Raw genomic sequence first — 21,874 nt, 5'->3', positions numbered from 1 at the left:
ACTGAGGTAAAAGAACTCATGCAGATTGATTAGCCTTTCCCATTTACCAGTGGGTTCCTCTCTCCAGCCCTCCTGACACAGAGGCACTCATTTTCTTCTGCCTCTCTTGGTTGAAGAGGCTCCTAGACAGAGCCAAGGAAAAGATGAGCACTGACTATAAAAGAGGAGGCAAAAATCCATCTTGTTCAACTTACTACGCACCAGTATCAATACATCAACAGAAAGAACAACTCATAATGCACATGGAAGGAATAGAAAACAAACAAACAAACACACACCAAAAAAAAACCTCACAAACCAAGAAAGTGGTATCATTTTGCAGTGGAAATTTACCTGAGAACTGTGGCTGTGGGTCACACCTACAGTCCCTTTAGTCCAGTGTTCTGTCTCTGGACAGTGATCAGCGCTAGACACCTCTGAGGAATCTGAATGAGTTTTTGCAGACTGTGCTAGACAGCCAGGGCTAACCTGTTCATGAGCAAAGCTTCTCCTTAATCCCTGTTCTTTAAAGATTAGTTAATGCACTGAGGCATGAGCAGTGAAACAGTCTGCTTCTGCACATCCAGACTAAACATGTACGGTCTGATTCTGAGGTCCTTTGTATTTGGTGTAAAGTATACCTCTTTTAAGGCACTCAGGATCTAAAGAATAAAATCTTCTGACACTTTGTAAACATCCCAGTGTGAAAAAAGGCCAAGAGTTCAAAAAGACCTGTAGTATTTCATTCTGAAGGGTAAGAAATATATTTTTATAGCCTCATCTAGCCTAGCTACTCTCTTCATTTACTCCTTGCTCCCGGTGGAAACATCACATGTACTTCAGGAGGTTATCCAGTGCAGGTAGAAGAACCAGGTCACACAAATAATAAGGAGGTATCAAATTTGGCCCCTAGAAAGTCAGAGCAGACTGAATTGAAAAGTTTGAAGATATTTTTGTGAATGACTGCATAGAGGAATACATGAGGTTTTCTTGGAGGGGCAGATTCTGCTGCAAACTTTAGATCCCTTACTGTTACCAGTCTCACTCCTTTGACCTGTGCCTGCTGCATTCCCAGTGACTCTCTCTCTATCCCTAAGGTGTAAGCTGCAGGCTTAGCACACAGGGGATCCAGATTGTGGTTAAACAGATGAGGAAGGACTGCACAGACAGCAGTTGCCTACTTTTCAGCCTATTCAGCTCTCCTTGGCTCTATGTGGAACAGTGCTGTAGGGCCCTTCTTGGGAAGAAGGCCAAGAGTAATCTTACTGGGCACTGAAACAAGTGGTCAGGCCAAAGGAAGACTTGAGAAGCTGAAAGCTGCCAAACTGGGTGTTAAAATATTAAGAAATTATTTAATTTATAGATGACTGAAACACAAACTTAGAAAGCTAACTTTAAACATAACTCTTGGGAGCCCTGTGCCAGCACATTGGCTAGAAAATCGAATGAAAGCTCTAATCATGTCAGTGCCTTATAAAATAAATGTCAGTGCATCACAGACAAGAAGACATCTCTTAATGACATCAAGAATTAATAATAGACTCTGAGACTAGTGTTTCAGAGTCTGATTTGAAAGCAAAATATTGCTTGCAGTGACAGAAATCAGTGTACTCTACCAATGCACTCCAAAAATCTTCCAAAAATCTTTTACCAGCTACAGTTTTGTCAGCGAAAACTCCCAATGAAAAATAAAAGATGATACAACCCTGGAAAAAAGTAAAATCACCCAAAAATACAAGTTTACATGAGGCTGCGGTGTTATGGGTCTCCAGTGTGTGAGGCCAGGGTGCTTTCTGTAATACCCTTTAGAATTCGATCAGAATTTCCTGGCATTTGCTCCTCTGCTTCTCCTCTTCACTAACCATCCCTGGTATTTACATATTGCTTTGCTCCCAAGTAAGGAGCTTCTCAGTGAATCAACAGTTTTCTTTCTTGGTCCTCCTAGCAGGTTATCACTTCCACTCATCTCTTTTGCTCAGGCCTCCCCTCTCTCCAATCCTGCCCTAGATCCTAGTCAGCCAACAAGGATGTTCGAGCTACATCTGCTGTTATTTCAACCTCCACAGAAATCCCATCAGACCCAAAGAGCCACAAGAGAAATCTCATTTTGCCTGGGTTGTGATAATCTCACAAGCTCACAATACTCACTCCTGGAAAGAACTATCAAGGTTCAATTTTTCATTCTTGGCTTAGATCTAGAAAATACTTGAGAGACCAGGATTACAGATGTCTAACTTTTGCTCCATGGATCTTGCCGAGCAGCTGAAGCTTTCAGTGATGCAGGAAATCCTGTGCCCCAGCAGAATGCATAACTTCTCTACGAAAAGAGACTCATAAAACTTATTAAATCCTTAAAATCACATTCATACAAGTTTCCTTGAACAGTGTCAATCACTGAAAAGATCTAGCTTGACACAGAAATTGTGTAATGGAAACCCTCTCCTTTGACATACAGTGCCAGATATAACATCAAAACCTAAGAAAACTGAACTAGGCTAGCAGAGCAATACAAAAATAAAATTGAGATGTTTTTGAGACTTCCAGGACAATTTCACCTGCTGCAAACACCACTCTCCTTTCCAAGTTTAGCAGAAAAAACACTGAAGCCTTTGGCCGTCTGATTGACAATACAATTTAGCATGTGCTTGTAGGCATGGGTGATTCCCATTTCCTGCCCACTCCCTTCCAAACCAAAGTTGTCAGCAGTGGTCCACATGACCGTTTAATCAATGGCTGCCAATCAATTACAACGATTGAAAGACAGCCTAAAAAACCTTTATTCTGTGGCCCTACTGACAAAAACAAATGTCAGGAGCTGAACCCACCAGCTTTCAAACGTTGGAGGTTTCGGGAAAGATTATATATTTCTTGGGTGTTGTACAGCTCAGCTCTTTACAAATCATTGAATATCTGTTTACACATGTATATGCCAGTACAAAATCTCCTTCTCACATCCTCCACCCACACATCCCTCTGCTTTTAAAAGCAGCTCCAGCCAACAGACAAAATGAATGTGCTTTCTTTCAGTTTCTTGCATCTTAGCACAGGGAACACCCTATCCAAATTACTAGACCCAGACATCCAACAGAGACCAGGTGCTGTTTTACAGTGCAGTGAAAGGAAAAGGGGTTTTGAGGGTAATGATGAGACAAAAGCATCACAGAAGGTCTCTTTTGCAATACACTGTTATAAAAAGCATAGACTAATATCACAACAAAATATGAGGGTGAACTTCATTAAAATACTTCAACAACTCTACAGCAATCTTTCATTGTCCATCATGCAGCTAAATGCAGAAGGGTTTCCAAATACGAAGTTATTTCAGGTCATAGTATAAATTATATATTCATAATCTACTCCATTCTAAGCATTCATCTCATCTGGAATAACCGGGATACTTGTGCTAACCTTAAAAGGACCCACTGTAACTTTGTAGATGCTCTGAAAGAAGGTCAGCATAATATTTTTATCCCAGGGTTATTATTCTTTCCAGGTTCTCCCTTTACAAGCAGGAAAATCCTTGTACTTCTGTTTTGCATAATCACATGTCCAGCTCAGTGAGTAAAATTTAATGCCCTTTGATTGATAGTTTTAGACCAGAAGGGATCATTATGGCCATCTCATTTGACCTTCTGCATAACCTCAGCTACAGAAATCCTCTCTGTGGCTCCTGCATCTATCATCATAATATTGAGTTTTGCAAAAATATATATTGTATAAAGGCAGTCAATGATTAAATCTTGATTTAATGATGATGTATTTACTCTACTGTCTTTATATCTTTAACTGCTGGTATTAAAAAAAATACCACACCTCATTTTGTTACTCAGAAGACTTTGGTATGTTATCAAGACTTCGAAGTGATACTTATGAATTACAGCTGGGCATCTTCTGTTCAGAAAACTCAGAATTAGGAATAGCAGAAGTTTCTTCCAGCCAAGTGGACTGATTCCACTGGGCACAAATGAGTGCTCTTTGAGACCAGTGCAATCTATTCACTCAACAAACAAACAAACAATCAAGCAAATAAACAAACTTCTTATTTAGTGGACATCTGTTTTAGCACAGTGTTCATCAGAATAAGGAGACTGCCTTGGCAGTGCTTCCCCAATTCTCTTAATTTGATGAAAATTACAGCATTAGCTTCCACAGTACACCTGGAGGCAGCAGCACTCTGCCACCTGGCCACAAAGACCTCATCTTGGTGGGTTTGCAACCTCTGGCATTGATATACTCTGTGCAGAACACTCCCAGTCACCACTGAAATCCAGAGGGGCAGCAGATGCCCAGTGCAATAAAGGCATGGCACAAGAGGAGTGTGAATATGAGTCTTCATTTTAGAGCTTGACCCTTTGCACACAGAATAAGAGTTTTTCATTATTGAAAGAGGATATGTGCACTTGCCATGCAGCAGGGGGTCCCTCTTTGGAGAGGATGCTGCTAGGCTGTGATCCTCTGTTACGATGGCAATAGGAGCAATTTAAGGGAGGTCAGGCTGCCCTGGCTGGGACTTGCTGCAGTGACTCCCCTGCCAATCTCACTTCTGCACCAGCTGAGTCATTTGTCTTCGTGCCCTGTTACATGGTAGTGATGTTAGCTTGCTTTCTAACTGTCACTTAAAAACAAGTTTGGAAGAAGAGAAGGTTATTTGGCATTTTTTAGCCTTTAAGGAGAGAGGGATTGTGAGGCTGGGGACAGGTAATCCTCAGAGAGGATTTGTCAAGCAGGGGTAATGTTGTGAAACCAGTCTCATGCTAATCATGCAAGACTCTAACATACAATAGAGAAGAGTCCATATCTAGGACAAGGTCAGCTCCTTAAGCTGTTCAGGAATCATTCTAGTCCTTTCAAAATTGCTTGTCTCAGCCATGGAACCGAATGGTTAAAATTATGTAACTGAATTAAAAGTACATGTTGGAGGTGAGAATATTTTGGGCAAACAAAACAAGGGCTTTGTATCAAAATCACAGCCATGACCATAAGGTCAGTATGGGCTAACAGTTGTTCCATTATAGCAAGGAGGTGTCAAAGGAATGAATCCATAAATAACCTCAATAATCTACCTTGCAAATTGTGGGAAGAACTCTTCCCAGCCACAAAGCACTTAGTTTCTGTGGTCACAATTGTCTGAAAGCTACAAAGTTTGCCAAAGATGGGGTCAGGTACTTTAAAGGAACAATCCCAGACCTCTGAAATGAGTTAAGATTGTAACACAGGGCTTGCAGTACACAGAGCAAAACAAATACAAGGTGATATTTTTCTTAATGAAGCTTAAACATGATGCAAAAAATGCGGTTTTTATTCCTAATATTACAAAACATTTAGGTTAGAAAAGAAGAAAACCACAAACTAGGCATAACTTGGGATCTGACTTGGAACTTGAATATTATTAAAGTTTGATGAGGAAAGGAAAAGGAAACAGAAGGGGGTGTGAAAGCCTCAGAGGTAATGCAGGGTATGATTTCTGCCTGCTCTGCTGGAGCCCAGCTTGGGGGAAGATGGGCTCCATACTGCTGCCAAATTATTCTCAGGTCTACCCTCTCCTATCCTTCCTTCCTGAGACTGATGCCAATGAAGTGTGGATATGTAGAGAGGAGATTCACCAAATTCTTCTTAGCTTTTTCCTGAGGCTTTGGAAGCTGCTGAAGGACATGCATGGGTGAGGTCCCTGCTTCCATTCATAACCCAAGTGGGCACATCCAAATAAAGGAGGAAGAGGAAATTTTGTGGTACTGGAGAGTAGCAGTATCAGGATAACAAGTGATTTGGATTCCTCTCTCAGCCTCTGTTCCTGTTTGAGTCTACCAGAGAAAAAGAAGGAAGGAGAAAATTAGTCCACATCTTCTTAATTCTTACTTCATATCTTCTTTCTTATTTACTTCATAAAGTAAAGAGAAATCAAAGAGAAAAATGACAGCTGTCTTAAAAAGCATCAGTGAATGCAAGAGCTAAGTCAAAGTATGTAAATTAAACTGTGATCATAAAGAGGCACAGGAAGAACTATTTGGCTGTGAGGAGAACAGGGTACACAGAGTAATTTCAGAGGTTTCAGGTTATCTCAAGCATGGTGTGAAGAAAAGACACCATTTTGAAAATAACCTAAGTAGAGGGTCCTTTGACATGGTTTTCACTGCTCTCTGTGCTCTCATCTCCGAAAGGGAAGTGGGACCTGGCCTTCAGTCAGCCCTTGCATGTCCAGGGCATCTCAGAGTATCTTCCCTCTGCTGTTATTCTGCTCAGGGACACTGGGGAAAACAAAGTATGTAAGCAATAAGCATACATGGAAGAAAACTTTTCTCACCCAATGCAAAAACTTTGGGAATTCAGTTTTTGCAATAAATTTGCTCTGTAAGGGTTGGACAATCTTTGCATGAGCTGCTACTTCTCCTCACCAGCCTCCTCAACCTCTGTGTTCACAGAGATTACACATGTAAGAAAATCTGTACTTCCTAGAGAATCAGAGTGAGTAAGATGGACTTAATTTCTGTATTTCTTTATAAAATGTCCAATATTCATAGCTATGTCAAATTAAATGAGTTTCTTGTGCTGCTGTATTTTTCAGCTCATTGAGTCCTCCTCAGACGATACCTGTCCCACCATTACATGATCTACCTCAAGAGATTTTATCTAACATTATTCAGTGCAACCACAGCTTCAGAGCAGAGTAAAGGAAAAAATATGAATTTCAGAAGAACTTGGATACTGATCCACCGCTGTGTCTTTATCACAGTTGTATTAGAGGAGAGACAGAAAACGCCTTTGTGGTTACAGGCATAAGAAAGACTTACAATAAGGCTTGGAATTTGGTTCACTACAGAGCAAGTAAATACTCCCCAGAAGTTAAAAGGAAATTATTCTGAAACAGCTACAGAAATCTCTAAGAAACCAGGCACATAAATGTACAAACTAGAATGAGCATTTCTTGCTTTCTTTTTGACAGCTGCCCTGATTTCTGTACATAGGATTAAACATGAGGACGCCAGAGCAGAAGCCTGAAATATTTCCATGTTTCTCTTGTACCTGGAAATCATTGTCTCTGTAACTGGGCATAAAATGGGATATTTAGAAGGCATTGATTGAAAATATTAAAAGTAGAGAATGCTGAGAGAGAAGATATAGCTAGGCATTAAAGGTTGAAATTTAGTCATGTATAAGGCCTCAATAAGTGTGAGAATATACACAAATGTGGGTGTACATACATACATAGGGATGCATACAAGCTCTGTGGCAGCTGTTCTGGAGAGCTGCCTCAGAGATTTTGGAGTCTTTCAAAGGTTACAGTACTCCACACATGACCAAGCACATTACAAATGGAACCTTACTTGTCTACAGGACTTATAAACTAGATGGGTTTTCAGACAGATGAATTAATGTGTGCCGACGTAGAGATTTGGAGCCTTTGATCATAATTTTGGTCTGAACAGTCTCCCCAGCAGCAGAGCTTTGGGATATCTCCTGACCCAAGATCCCATGAGGGACCCTCCTGTCACCCCTGGAGTGCCCACTAAATTAATGGATTAACCATTACACTTTGTACTCCTGTAACTAAACTGGAAGTTTCTATTCCTGCCTAGGACCTGGCTACAGAAGAATTTACACGTGCTGCAAATAGATGCCATCAAGCTGACACCATTCTGCCTTACAAAGGGACAAAGGTGTGGGCTGAAGGCACCTCAAAGCATCCCTGTCTCTAGATCTCATGTATGCTCCCATGCTACAGCAATGTAGGAGTAGATGGTGCTGCAGGAAAGCAAGGGTACAAATTCCCCTGTGTGTTTATTCCCTTCATGCTGCCCTACTTCTTTGCAACCCATCCTAAGAGTTCAAGTCCTGTTTTGCAGAGGAGAAAGAGAAGGAAATAGAGGTAATTCTGTCATGCCTCCCAGGGCTGCTGGGAAAAGACAGGGAACCTGGCAGAATTAACATTAAAAATACAAAACAAAACACAACAAAAATTCTAGACCCAGAAAAAAAAAATGACAAACGTGGAGAGCGAACAAATGTGTGAAACAAGAAAACAGAATTAAAGGGAACATTGCAAAGGGGTTTGAGACTTACATGTCTATAAGAACAGAGAATTTGAGTGAAAATAAGAAAGCAGAGAAAAAAAAATAAGAAAAGAAAAAGAGGGAACTCAGAAAGGGAATTGGTGAGGAAGCCAAAAGGGGCAGAGGAATTTTTGGTCATCTTTTCCATTACTATTCTGGGCAGCAAGTAAAATATGGGCTGGTGACTTCAACATCACCAGGCAGGACAAACTGTTTTGTGGGACATCATTGAAGTGGGCAAATATTCTTGGAATGCTTTCCCAGGATCTCATACAAGTGTGTTAACCAAGAGGGCTGTAAACCTGAGGTGGGTGCTAGTAAACAAATGAACTTAACAGAAACTCCCTGATTCACACCAGCTAATAGAGGTACCCACTACAATTGTAAAAGCTGTGAAACTGAAATGTTAATTTCTTTCATGCCAAAGGTTTCAAAACAAACACACTCTTTAGTTAGAAGATTGTATTTTATAGAACCCAAAACAATTACCCCTACAAAAATAATAAAAGCAAAGCCTTCCCTTGGTAATAAAATTGCAATGTTTCGTGAATGTCTGATGAGAATGTATTTAGGGAAGCCTGATGTGCAATCACACACCTAATTATTTCTGCTCTCACGTGATTTGTATAAGTGCTTTTCTCTAATGTATGCAGGCAGAAGAAAGGGACATTTATATACATATATATATATATATATATATATATATATATATATATTCTAATTTTGGCAGCACATTCCTTTTGATCAAACACACCATTGCTTAAAGAGAGGAGAGAGGAGCAAAAATAGAGGCAGATATTAAAGAGAAGGCAGCCTTCAGCACTAATATTCAAGGCACAGCCCTTTCGTTCCCACACCTGCATTTGTGTGGGGGCTCAGTGGTGGTTCCAGGTCCAGCTCCCATCACTGGCTGCACAACAGAATGACACACAGGCAGACACCAAAAAGCAGCTGTGTCACTCTCAATTAATATTTGTCTGGGAACAAGAGCTGTTCATTTACACAAGGACCATGGCTCAGCCACAGACAGCATCCCAAAAGACATAAGCCAGGGAATAAACAGCAAGAGCTGCACCATGACTTGGCACAAAATCTGGTCATGGGACATGAAACTCACCCTCAGTTTAAATAATTAATTAAGACTTCCACTCATTTCTTGGACTATCCAGTTACTTAAATTGGAAATGCCTTTGTTAGTGCAGGTGTTTACCCTAATGCATCCACACAACATTTGCAGTCTTGCTGAGGCAGGCCAAGAGTGAAATAATGTGATAGAAAACACCCTAATTCCTGGATAAAGGGGACACCTGTGCAAAGCTGATGATTTAGGGAACTTTTGTTACCATTGCCCGTAACAAGCAGACACCAAAGCTGCTCAAGCCAGGCAAAAAAGCCCACTAAGAACTCAACTGCACTGTCAGGCATGCAAATGTCCAGGCAACTTTGATCTGAGTTGTCAAACCATTGACATTTCACGGACCAAAGCCCTTCAAATCACACAGAAATGTACTTCACCTCCCTCGGTGGATTTTGGATCAGACCTTACTGAACACATAAAGCTGGCCATTTACTTTGATGTTTGATAAATTTCCTTCTCTTTGAGGTGTATATTTTAATAACTTAGCCAAATCGGCACACGTACTGCCAAGCACATTCTTTTCATACAGCAAGAAAGGAACCCATTTTCTGTGAACCTCATTTACCTACTCTCACACAGAGTACAGCTCTCCTCAGTGGCAGTACAAGGGCTGAGACAGTTAACTACAAATATAACCCAGCTGGAGACACAAGGTCCTTTCCAGAAAAAGAAACAGCTTCACTCTCTACCTGTTCCCAATTTATTTTTTAAACATTAATTGGTATCTTTTTCCTTCTGAGATATAGTCCTAATCTAAAATTTAAACCTAAACCACAACTTGGCCACCTGTTTTTAATCCTGATGTGAAATCAGTACCTCCATCAAATCAGGTTTTGAAAGCTATACAAGTAAGACCAAGCTATGAGGCAAGAAAGAATGATACTAATATGCAGAGACCCTCAGGAAGTAGTTTTCTTTACTTTCACTCAGAAAGGAGAAACCAATCAGGGGTAAAAGTGCTCCAGAGGCTTGAACTCTTCTCGTATATACTTAGGCTGTCTGAATCTGAAATTTTGATGGGAATTAAAAATAACCTTATTTTTCTACTAGAGGGAGTATTATATTGAAAATAGACCTATTTCAAAATATTATTTCTACTGATTTTCATATGAAAGTAATCAGTTTCAGTATATGTTAAGTCACAAGGTGTCCATAAAAACCTGTGAAAGTTAAATTGACCAAATTAAATTTCATTTAACTCTGCAATTGACAATTCTAGTTCAATGCTATATCTAAACGCCTAAATGAAACCTCGAAGTAGCACTGGAAACTAATTCAAGATCTCAAGTTCAACTGAAGTACAACTGAAGTTCAACTGAAATACATGGCAACTGTGCCATAATTCCAGCTGAAAGCTGCTATTTCTGATGGCAGGAAAAACCCCACCTAATTGTGAAAATTTTTTAAGAAAACAAGAAGTACAAGTATATTAACTAGGTTCAGACTGTGAATGAGGGAAGCTCCTTAGGGAAGCAACTAAACTGAGATTGGGATTAAATACAACCTGTAGAAACAGTATTTTGTAAATTGTTGTCAAGTAATTGGGGTGAATATTTTTCAAAAAGACCAATAAACATCTAATGATTAAGATTCAGGCTTAATCATTAGAGATTCACTCCCTTTCTACTATTATCTTCAGCTAACAGCTCGAGTTCCTGTTCAGCAGAAACATCACCAGTGCAAGGCTGTGAATGCACATAGACCAGGCCACTTTTTTAAGCTCCAGAGTCTGGCTGAGGTTTCAGAGAACATGTATGACAGGATTAGATTTAAAAAGGCTTCATTTTTATAGAAAAAAGAAAGTGTAATACACATGCAACCTTTAAAAATCTTTAGCTAGTCCTCCCCCATATTACTCTTCATCAGCTCTGTGCACATCACACAACTTCTGCAATAATGGCGCCATTTCCTAAACTGTTGTCAAAGGTATCTTAAAGAAACGCAGGCAATTTGGAGCCATATAAGGTTGAGTCTGAATGTACTGTTTATGTTAGAGGAGATGGTCCCAAAGGGAAGATCTATTCAGATGAATGTTGGGTGTCCAGGTTGCAGAGCCTACTTGTCAGATCCAGGAGGCTGCTGCGAGTCAAAGTTTCCTCAGGAACCTGACACAAAGTCTTTACCAAAGGCAGGAAAGGTGACATTGCTCAGCTCACATTCCCCCTGTGGAAACTGCTGTTGCTTATCCCTTCAGCTGCAAAGTGACTGCACCTCAAAGCAGCAGCTGTATGAAAGCTGACAGGGTAAATGTGGGCAGGGTGTGCACACAGCCCCTGTGCTGAGCTCCTGATGCAGCCTCCTGAAAGGAAACACTTTCAGCTCTATCACTGCAGTCATTTGCAGCTTCTCTGGATGATGCCCTGATAAATACCCCAGAGAGAAGTTCTGCATTGGATATGAGTGGGAAGGCTGTCTCTATGTCCATCTTCTAGGTCCAGTCAAATAAAAAGAATATTACTAAAATTACTAATTTTTAGGCCCTTAAACCATGGGAAAACACCACATGCAGCAGAACTGATACAATTCTACTATTCAAGACCTGTTCAGAGACAAGTCTAGGGAGCATGAACCAACCAGAGAGCACCTACATAAAGGTCCCAACCAACCCTAAAAAGATGCAAAAAAAGTGGTAGCAAAGGTCACGTGGTGTCCACAGTGTGATTTCTTGTCTTTACAAAGAAGGGAATGACAGACCCCAATAAAGCCACTGTGGTAGTGAAGGTTCTGTGAAATAACTTTGTGGGTATTCACTCTGTGGTGAATGATTTGTTTCTCCTGTTTATTTTGTGAAATAAACTATGCACTTACTTGGATGGGGAAGAATAAGGGAGTCCAGGCCAAATGTAGATCTTCTATCTGTAAAGATGATTATAAGGAGATTAATAAATCTGAGTTTTCTTCCCAGGTCTGGCTACCTGTATCATAGAGACCTGCATCTTAGACCAAGGTTTCAAGAAGAATAACCATCCACTCCCTAAAGTTTCAATTCATCTCTCTGCAGAGATTCAGGGCACTGACTCTGTCTTACTTATGCCTATTCTTGATGTCTTAGAAAACCAGTGACCCTGTGGTAGCTGTTTTCAAAAGGATGCACATCACGATTGGAAGGTACATACTGCAGGGAATTTACCATTGTGCAATTGTCTCTTGAACTGCTCAGGTCAATTTTGCAAAGAGAATTGCAGTTATATTAGCAAATTCTCTATATGGAGGATCTAGAATTTATTTGAAAAGGATTTTCCTTTTAAAACAAAAAGTTACTATTCTTTATTGTTTAAGAAGCAAAGAATGTCAGAGTTAAATCATGTTTCCATTACATTTTTCTGAGACTGTAAGAGTTTAGTAGGGTCTAAGGAATATATTTTGTTAGACTTTATATTCAAGTTTTGTTGTCTTTCCCAATATACCTCTATTACATTGATAGAAAAATATGTTCTCTATTGCCAAGTGTTGTGTGGTAGATGAAGTGTCTGTTCTATATGTGGAAGTAACTGAGAGCATTAAAAAGTCTGGTTGCTGTTACAGTCAGCCTTACTTCAGATCAGAGCAAGGAAAAATATTCACAGCAAGACCCTAGCTCACTTTTTTCCTCCCTTGAAGAACATATGCGCTGTAATAAATGACAAATTAAACCTTAATTAACTGAATGTTGCCTGCCTCCCACATAAAGGGTGCAAACACACTTTGTAACCCACTCCAGGGGTTCTGGGCTGTTGGCAGAGGATCTTCTCACTTTGTGTTCTTTGCCTTGATGCTTGGAAAAGCAGGGTCCCTTTGATGGCCACTGCCACAGGTCTGGGAAGATTCATAATTGATTAAGCCCCAGTTTGTGAGAGAGACAATTCGAAACAGCTTTCTGTGAGAGGGGAGAAGGGGAGCATCATCCTTCCTTCAAATGTGCTTGTACCATGTAAGCAATATATGCACGATAGTGCCTTTAAAGTATCAGGCCAACTTCCTGACCATTTCAGTTTTAAGTCATTGTAACAATGACAAGGCTGCCCAGAGTGAGAGATCAAAAGCTCTGTAAAATTAGGTTGTGTGAGTGTTTGGCTTAAGGCAGCTGGGTAGCTTTAAACAGATGCTGAGGACTGTGACCACCACAGACAAAGTCCTGAACTGAATTAAGATCAAGTCCAACCCCTCTTCTGAGAGCAGCCAGACTCTTGCCCCCAGAAACTGACTTTCCATTTCAAAGTGACGAGCAGTGCCAGAGGTACTCTGCCCTTCTAGCTTGAAAAAGTTGAGGCTTGCAGTATACACCTTTCCAAAAAGAGAGGAAACTAAAAAGCAATAAACCAATCCCTTATAGAGAAAGCTGGTGATATAACATGGTGATCTCTTGAGTCTCTGTTGACATTTCCTCAAATTTTAGAGACCATATATTGGGAGAGCAGAAAATTAAAAGAGGAAAGAAACATGCAATCTGAATTATTAAAAAAAAACCACAAAAAAACACAACCCAAAACAACCCTAAGGATAAGGAAAAAAATATCTTAAGCATAGGGGGAAAGAAATGTTTTAGGGAAATCCATCCTACTTTTTCCCTCTCCCTATTCTGTCCCAGATAACTTATCCAATTGGTCAATTAAATCCAATAGGCAGATAGAGGTCTTGGAAGCACAAAGAAAGTACTAATGCCACAAAAATAACTGGGAGGAGGAGCCATTATATTTGTCCTTAGATGAGAGTTAGTTAGCCAGGAAGTACTATCTCAGTAAGTGCAAACTTTTAAATGCCCCATCACAGGAAAGACATTAACTGGAATTTGCCTCTCTCCAGGCATTCCAGTTAAACAATTCCCACACACAGCACTGGCATATGCAAGGATGTGGTGTGCACACTAATAAACTTTTTTTCTGCTTTCTGGAAATACGCCTGTATATTACGAAATGCTTCTCAGTAGGAAATATAAATCTATGCATTGTAAAGATGAATGGATAAGAAGAAAACCATCTGTTCAAGATGCAGGACCCCAGGCACAATTAGATATTTGATGTGAATAACCAAAATTCTGCTTCAGTTTCTGTGACAGCAAATCAGGTGCGCATGAATTGGGTTTGCTCAGAGATTAAAGTGAAAAGGGCATAAAATATGATTTAATAACTCTAGTAAGGAACTTCTGCAGAAATCAAAAAATCACGAATTTATAATGCATTTTAAACCAAGAGATACATGGTTGCTTTAAACATTTAATTAGAGCAAGTTCCAGGCAAAAACTCTGAGGAAAACAGTGTATACCATGAGCACTGATATCCTGAAAATAAATATTTCTCTGTTTCTTCTCAAAAATTGTGACATTTGTCTAAATACCGCCCTTTGCTTTTGTCATCTGAGCAGCAATTCTCACCTCAGAAGCACTCAGAGAGACAGATGAAGCAAGGTGTCTGTCCCATCCCATGTAGGGGTGGTGGGTTTTCCCTTGGAGGAGAAGAGTGGGTACCACTTCACAGAAGTCACTGCAGACACAAACGTGATACTGAATCACTGGTTGTCCCTCTTCTTTCTTTCCTATTATTTTTCTTTCCTATTATTTTTATGTTTAATAAGCATACATGAAAACTGTTGGTCTGTTTAGATTTCAGCATCAAGATCAGACTTCATGTGCAGGTCTTCGAGAAAAGTCACAACCTCTAAAGTTGAACAGGATGTTAATGGGCTTTAGGATCCAAAAGATCACAATGGAAGCTGAGCTCTGCCATCCCCCATCCCACACTTAGCTGAGTAATTGCACCCTAAGGCAGCCTACACACTACAGAAGACTCCAACCCATCAGCAATGAACCCTACATTTCAAAGGATACCAATGACAAATAAATGAATCCATTTCCTTCATGGGAGAAAATGGTAGCTATGGATTAAGAAATGAATATGTCAACATAAACCTTCATTGCAAATTGGCACAGTCAGCTATTTGCTGTTCTTGCATGTGGCTTTGCTCTTCTCTCCAAAAGCCCAGGATTTTTATGAGGAGGTCTGATGATACTTCATGGAATCCGGGAATAGCAGGGAATCAAGTCACACAGACACAGACCAAGACCACAGAATGTCTGGCACAATCATGCCCACAGGGCACTTCAGCAGCACAGTACTGCTCAGTTCAGCAGCAAACTGTCATAAAAGGTAAATTACAAAAATAATGAGGTTTGAACAACAAGATAATTAAGAAAAATAATTGATGGAGACAGGAAAATAGCAAGACCTGGTTTTGATTACTTGTCTTCACACATACCTGATTTCATTGAAGATGTCCCTGCTCATTGGAGTGGGGTTGGATTAGATGACCTTTAAAGGTCCCTTCCAATCCAAACTGTTCTATGATTATTTGATATCTGTATCAGAGTATCTATCTTTGGGCAGGGGAGGTATTTACAGAGGGGCTACACAATGAAGGAACCTGGTTTCCAGCCCCTTCTTGCACCAAATGTGAAAGAACTTTGTTGTGTACACATCACTCTGTGCTGCAGAGCTGGATGCATAAATCTCATTCATATTTTTGGCAAGTAACCTGCACTGTGTTAAACCAATTTGATGGTTTAGCCTGCAATTGAGAAGATTTCTGCATAAAAACTTATTTTCTGTTCAGCTTTTACACCATGGCTTTACTCACAATTTATGTATTTCTGTCAACAAGCAGTCATTAATTTCTTGCAGTTACAGTCAATACCTGATGTCATTCTTCCCTCTTTATATTTGTGCCTGCTATTCCCTTATTCTATTCATGGCTTTTATGCTGCTTGTGCAGCAATTTAAAGGAACATTAAATCAAGCAAAATATTAAAACATAAAATAACAAGAATTTTAAAAGAGAAACATGAAAATAAAACTGAGTTAGAATTCTTTCATAAACTTTAAGAAGAGGGAAAAAAGAGTGAGAACCTGAAAACAACGTCTCTGCAAGAATCGTGCATCTGCCCAGCTGGCAGGTTGTGGATCAGGTTCTTTCTAATGTGGATCTTCACATAGGGGCACACTCCATTCAAGGAACTCTGTAGTGGTTTCAGTTTTTCTGAGACATTTAGTTAGGAGGAGAGAAGTATTTCTCTCACACTGATGATGCAGAAACCACAAAACACTGGAAGAAAGATTTCCCCACTCTTCAGATTGATGCTTAGTCCAGCAGGTTCACTAAATAGTGAGAAATCTTTGACATTATTTGCTTACAGAAAAAATTCAAGATAATTAATATGCAATTTGATTGAAAAAAAATCCCCCAAACCTTTCTACTTCAAGCCATTTTAAATAATTTCTCCATACACAAAATCTCATAATGGATATTCAAAACCTTTTGGGTAAGAAAGGTGGGCTTTCAGTAAGTTTTGAAATAACCTTCCTCCCAAAGGAAATGGTGCTGGGAAAGGAGAAGCTTTGGGGTGACAAACCAGTGTGTGAGATATTTACTACAAGGCTATTTTGGGGGAAGCTCAGATGAAGGTAATGTGAACCAAGAGAAAACAGAATGCTTAAAATTATGTGAGATGGCAAAAAACTTCAACACCTGACAAGTTTATGAAAGGGACTTAAGAAGCTTGGAAGTCTACTAAGAAGGAAAACAATATGTCAAGAATTTAAATGAGAAATAAAATCAATCCACTGACAGAACTTTGGATTTCAAATGAACTGACCATTGTGGGATTTATAAAGAAAGCAACTAGAGGTTTTTATTCAGGACACCATTGAATAGCTAATGTTCAAATCTTAATTACCCTGTCTGTAACTTTTGCATATTAATCTTTGTTACAAAACCACACAGTCTTGACTTACATTCTGTGACATAACTCATTGCTTGGCTAAGGCACCCATTAAACAAATATGGAATTGTCACAAGTAATAGGCTAGTGTTGTCTGCATTCTTACTTCTAACAAGCACATTTGACAACAACTTTAGGACTTTAATTGAACAGAGAATAGCTATAAAATTCCCCTAAAAATTTTTGTTTTGTTTTGTTTTGTTTTTCTAAGCAAAACATTTCTAAGTAAAATGAATAAGTGCTTCCAGTTGCTTTAACACTGGAGAGTTTCAGTTCTCCTGAAGTACTTTCTAGAATATGATTCACAATTTAGAAGTTTAAATAAAAAATCTGGTACTTTTATTCAGAGTAATCTTTATAAAGTTTCTGCTCTTTCAATAGAATAATTTTTACATTTCACTGCTACTATCAGACAGACACCTCTGCATTCAGGAGCAAAAGGGTTCAACATTGCACATGTTTGCTTCAATAAGCAAAATGTAGAAGGACAAACATGGAGTTAGTTGAGATGGCACAAGATATCCTCAGTCAGCTCAAGCTCTTAAAAAATAATGTTTATTCTTTTGGTTCCTCGTTATGCCTGTATCTTTCCACTTAAGCATCCTCTCTTTATAAAGAAGCTTTCTAAAGTAATATCTGGAGGAACAATAAAATCTATTTTTCTCTGAAATGCCTGAGAAAGACTACACCAAAAAATGCACTAAAAAGACAGAAATTACATGTTTATGTAAGTACTGGTTTTAATGCAAACCTCTTCAACACTGAGACTGTTTGAATTTAGTCAATTATTTTTTCATAGTTTAATCCCATTTTTATTTGAAAGTGACTATACCAATGTCTGAATATAGCTGGATGAGCTGTAAGATAAGCTGAGCCTGGAAATATATATATGAATGTCAGAATGTTTAATATTCTGCTGAAATTTCCATTATCAACTTGCTTCTTTATTTTCTGCCTTGAAACCTCTTGGTTTCTTGATTGTCATCCTTTCCTATGCCATCCAGGATCATGCTGAAGGCTGAGGGCAGAAAAGAATGAATGTGAATTTCCAAGGACCCAGGAAATCACTCAGCAGAGGAGAGGGATAGTTGCAGGAACGCAGGGACGAAGGAGAAAAGAGTTTGCCAAAGAGTGAGATGAGATGAGATGAGATGAGATGAGATGAGATGAGATGAGATGAGATGAGATGAGATGAGATGAGATGAGATGTGGACAGCCAGCCTGCAGGGGGATAGATGTGCTGAGAATTATAGGGAACAACTGGGAGTAGGAAAAGGTGCTCAGATACTGTAGAATGCTGAGAATGCTGTGGAAAAGAAAAAAACTTTTCTCTGTTCATAAACAAGACACCTAATGGTCTGGTGATGTTAAGCAGTATGACACCAGCATTTCATGGAACTTGTGGGATTTTCCAAACAATCAAAATTTCATACAAGAATATTGAAAAATATTGAAATAATTTCCTAAATAAAATGGAGATTCTAACATTTTTTCCATGGTTATTTCATTCAATGAATAAGTAACATTTGCAGAGAACTGGAGTGATGGAGAGGGTATAGCATCTTGCTACAAGTCTCACTTGGCGGTAGGTTCAGACAGTTCCAGACAGTCTCCAGACTTGTGCCAATGATCTGTGACACTGCAGTGAATATGTGAGAGAAATCACTCTGCAGGCACCAAGGTCAGTGAAGCAGGAGAGGAAGGAGGTGCTCCAGGCACTGGAGCAGAGATTCCCTGCAGGCCCCAGTGAAAGAGTGTCCCTCTGCAGCCTGTGGAAGTCCATGCAGGCCGTGGAGAAGGTGGATGCCCAAAAGCAGGTTGTGACCAGATGGGAAGCCCATGTTGGAGCAGTCTCCTGGGAAGGACCTGCAGACCCATGGAGATAGGAGCCCATGTTAGAACCCACTGGTAGAACCTGTGACTCTGTGAGGGACCCACGTGGAGCAGTTTGGGAAGAACTGTAGGAGAGAAGGACTCACAGCTGGAGAAGTTTGTGGACAATGGTCTCCCATGGGAGGGACCCCGTGCTGGACCAGGGGAAGGACTCCTGTCCCTGAGGAGAAAAGCAGCAAGAGAAACAACAGTGGATGAGCTGACTGTAGTGCCCATTCCCTGTCTCCTGCACCACTGGAGGAAGGAGGTAGAGAATTGGAAATAAAATTAAGCCTAGTAAGAATTAAGGGGTAAGGAAAGATTTGTTTTATTTCTCATTATTGCAAATCACAACCAGAGAATGATAAATTCAACTTACTTCTTTAAGTCAACTCTGTAACGCCCATGACTGTGAGTGACGTCCCCCTATCCATAATGCAAATTATAATATTTTGTTATATTTTCTTTCCCTTGTCCAGTTGAGGAAGGGAGTAATAGATTGTCTTTGGTGGGTGCCTGTCATTCAGACAGGGTCAAACCACCACACAGACCTTCAGACTGGTCCATCAGATTGAATAGAGAAAGGTGCAAATAGCACCTGACCATAATGAGCAAATAGCTTCTGACCATAAGTCTTTTGGCAGCTTACAGAGAATACCTGCTCTTGGCCATTGGCGTATGTGCATCACATAGGAACAGGATGGAAATTGAATGTCTTGATTATGACAAATTCATTTAGGCTGCTTACACTTTTTCATGTTCTTCATAGAATTTAAAAAAATTTGAAATTTTGACTTCTTGCTCCCCAGTCAGGGAGAAAATGACTGCTGATGCTAGAATTTCTCAAGGGAGAAATGCAGTCCTTCCAGCTGTTCTGCTCCATAGACCTCTCTAGGTGTTATTGTTCCCACCAAATACGGTTTTGGTAATATCTCCTCCAGCAGAAGTGGTCTGTAGCTGAAGGGTGCCAGGACTGCCTGTAGGTGACATTCAGGAAAGCAGGAAGAACAATCAGTGGAGTCACTAGAGACAGCACACAGGGAAAGAGCAGGGCTGCTCCTCTCCAGCAGGGCACTCACCTCTTTCACCACGGACTGAGCAGAACAAAGCAGGTGATCACAAGGCTGGGCAAGAACAATGAAAGATTCAAAAAGGATGAAAGGTAAGGAAATTAATTAGCAATGTAATTTTAGAGAAGTCACAAGGTCAGCTGGTGAGACTGCATACACACCATAATTAGCAGGAGGAAGTATAAATATTTCTCTGTCTTTCTCTCGTCTCATCTCTGTTACCTTTGTCCTGCTGTTCTGAGTTTCAACCCGCACCCACAGTAACAGTCCAAATATACTTCACATATTGCTAAAGATGATAAAACAGGAAAAAATTATACATATGATGAAAAAGGTCTATGTCTCTGACCCTACAAAACCTCTAAAACTGGAACTGGCTAAAAGACCTATAACCTTGTGACCACTGTATGTGAACTTCTTCCAACTAAGCCTAACTAGTTGGCTTGGTTCTCATCTCTTTCAGAAACAGGACATGGGCTGCAAGACTTTTTAAAACCACTGTGTTATTTTAAAGTATCTTCTCAAGAGAAGGAATCAGTATTCCACTTTATTGAATATCCTTTTTAGTCTATGTTGCATGTGTCAGAAATTTCTCCTGAAGATAGCAACAGCTTAACCACTCAGCTGGGGGTTAATCAGGTTGGGACATTAAGCCCTTCATATTAAATCATTCTACTTTTCATGAGAAGACTGTGTGCACTGAAATAGAGTGTCAGAATGGAACTACGAGTTAGTCCAGTTCCCAGGGGAGTCCTGGGAACCTGTCTGTGTTGTAGGGACTATGCAGGTGTGTTATCTGATAAATGTCTTCAAGAAGAAAGTGCAGAAGAAGATGTTAGAGTTGGATGCAGTATTGGAATCATCTTTCTTAGCTCATGATTACATACAGGGTGATGAAGGGCATCTAACCTTTGCATAAGGTCTGATTCTGCAGAGGTGCAGGAGGCCAGCTTGACAAACTGAGCACACAGAGGTCTCAGCTGGAGAAGAAAAGCCACAGTAGGTCTTGCTGTTTATAACTTCAGCCAAGTTATTCAGGACAGCCAAGAGTAAAACTGAGATGGGAGCATTGGGGAAATATGGCAAAGATGCATCCAACACTACATACATATGAAATTATACTTAGGCAAACCACTGATTTAAAGTCATTGGCATTAAAGGTTGAATTCTCAGCAGTACTGTATATTCAGGGGGAGCTGTGCTGTTGATATGAACCACCAGTGCTTTATCTCCCAGGACAGAGGAGACCTTTGGTCAAACATCCCACAGTATGTTTGAAAGGGTCAGGACAAATCCCAGCACTCTGCTGGTGGACATTTCACTGGAGACTTTGTCTCAAGGGCACTGTTTGGAGTAACCTAATCGTTGCTTCAAGCATACCAGGGCTAAACCATGCCAAGAGCTGAGGCCGTGATTTTCTCCTTATTGTCGCTCTACTCTCTCCACAGCCCTGCTGAGGCCAGCACTATGTGACCAGGGAAAGGCTGGTGTCCTATAGGGGTAGGAGAAATAAAATGGAGAACTTTGTACACTGCCATTAGCACCAACCAAAATCCCATGTGTACATATCTCCAGAACGAACAGTTACAGCTTGGAAAGTGGTCAGTTAAAAAGTTAAAAAACAAGGGTAATACTTTTATAAAGCAATCACAGCAGTTTCAATGAGTACACTGAAGGGCAGCACTGAAGCTATCAGTGCCAGGTCTGTGGTGGACAGACAGCAGGAAATGAAAATCACTGGGAGAGGCTCAGGAATTGCATAAAACCAAATTTCTAGATCAAACCTTTAAGATCCCTCAGATGTAGAAGGAAAAGAAGAAATAGAAGGTAGAAGAAATAGAAGATAAAAGAAATTTGATTCAGCTCTTCTCATATGAAGGGTAATATCAGGCATGAAAATTACTGAATGTGTAGGAAGAATCTTTAGTTGTATGGAAATTAAAAATGAGATGATAAACTGTTCAGAATGTAGATGGTTAAAGATATGACCCATCCTTTTCCATATCTCCATTTCCAC

General features: G+C 40.0%; 1 protein-coding gene across 1 annotated transcript in view; it reads right to left on the bottom strand.

Moving 5' to 3' along the window:
- Window positions 1-438, bottom strand: part of LRFN2 (leucine rich repeat and fibronectin type III domain containing 2) — a 154,634-nt gene extending 154,196 nt beyond the window's left edge. The window contains exon 1 of the mRNA XM_030945433.1: window positions 334-438. The gene's annotated coding sequence lies outside the window, so the exon portion shown is untranslated. The remainder of the gene's footprint in view (window positions 1-333) is intronic.
- Between the last annotated feature and the right edge of the window lie 21,436 nt (window positions 439-21,874).

The sequence above is a fragment of the Camarhynchus parvulus genome, chromosome 3 (genome assembly GCF_901933205.1).
Source record: "Camarhynchus parvulus chromosome 3, STF_HiC, whole genome shotgun sequence".
NCBI lineage: Eukaryota > Metazoa > Chordata > Aves > Passeriformes > Thraupidae > Camarhynchus > Camarhynchus parvulus.
The sequence above is the reverse complement of the archived record's forward strand: the minus strand, read 5'-3'. Positions and strand labels throughout refer to the sequence as shown.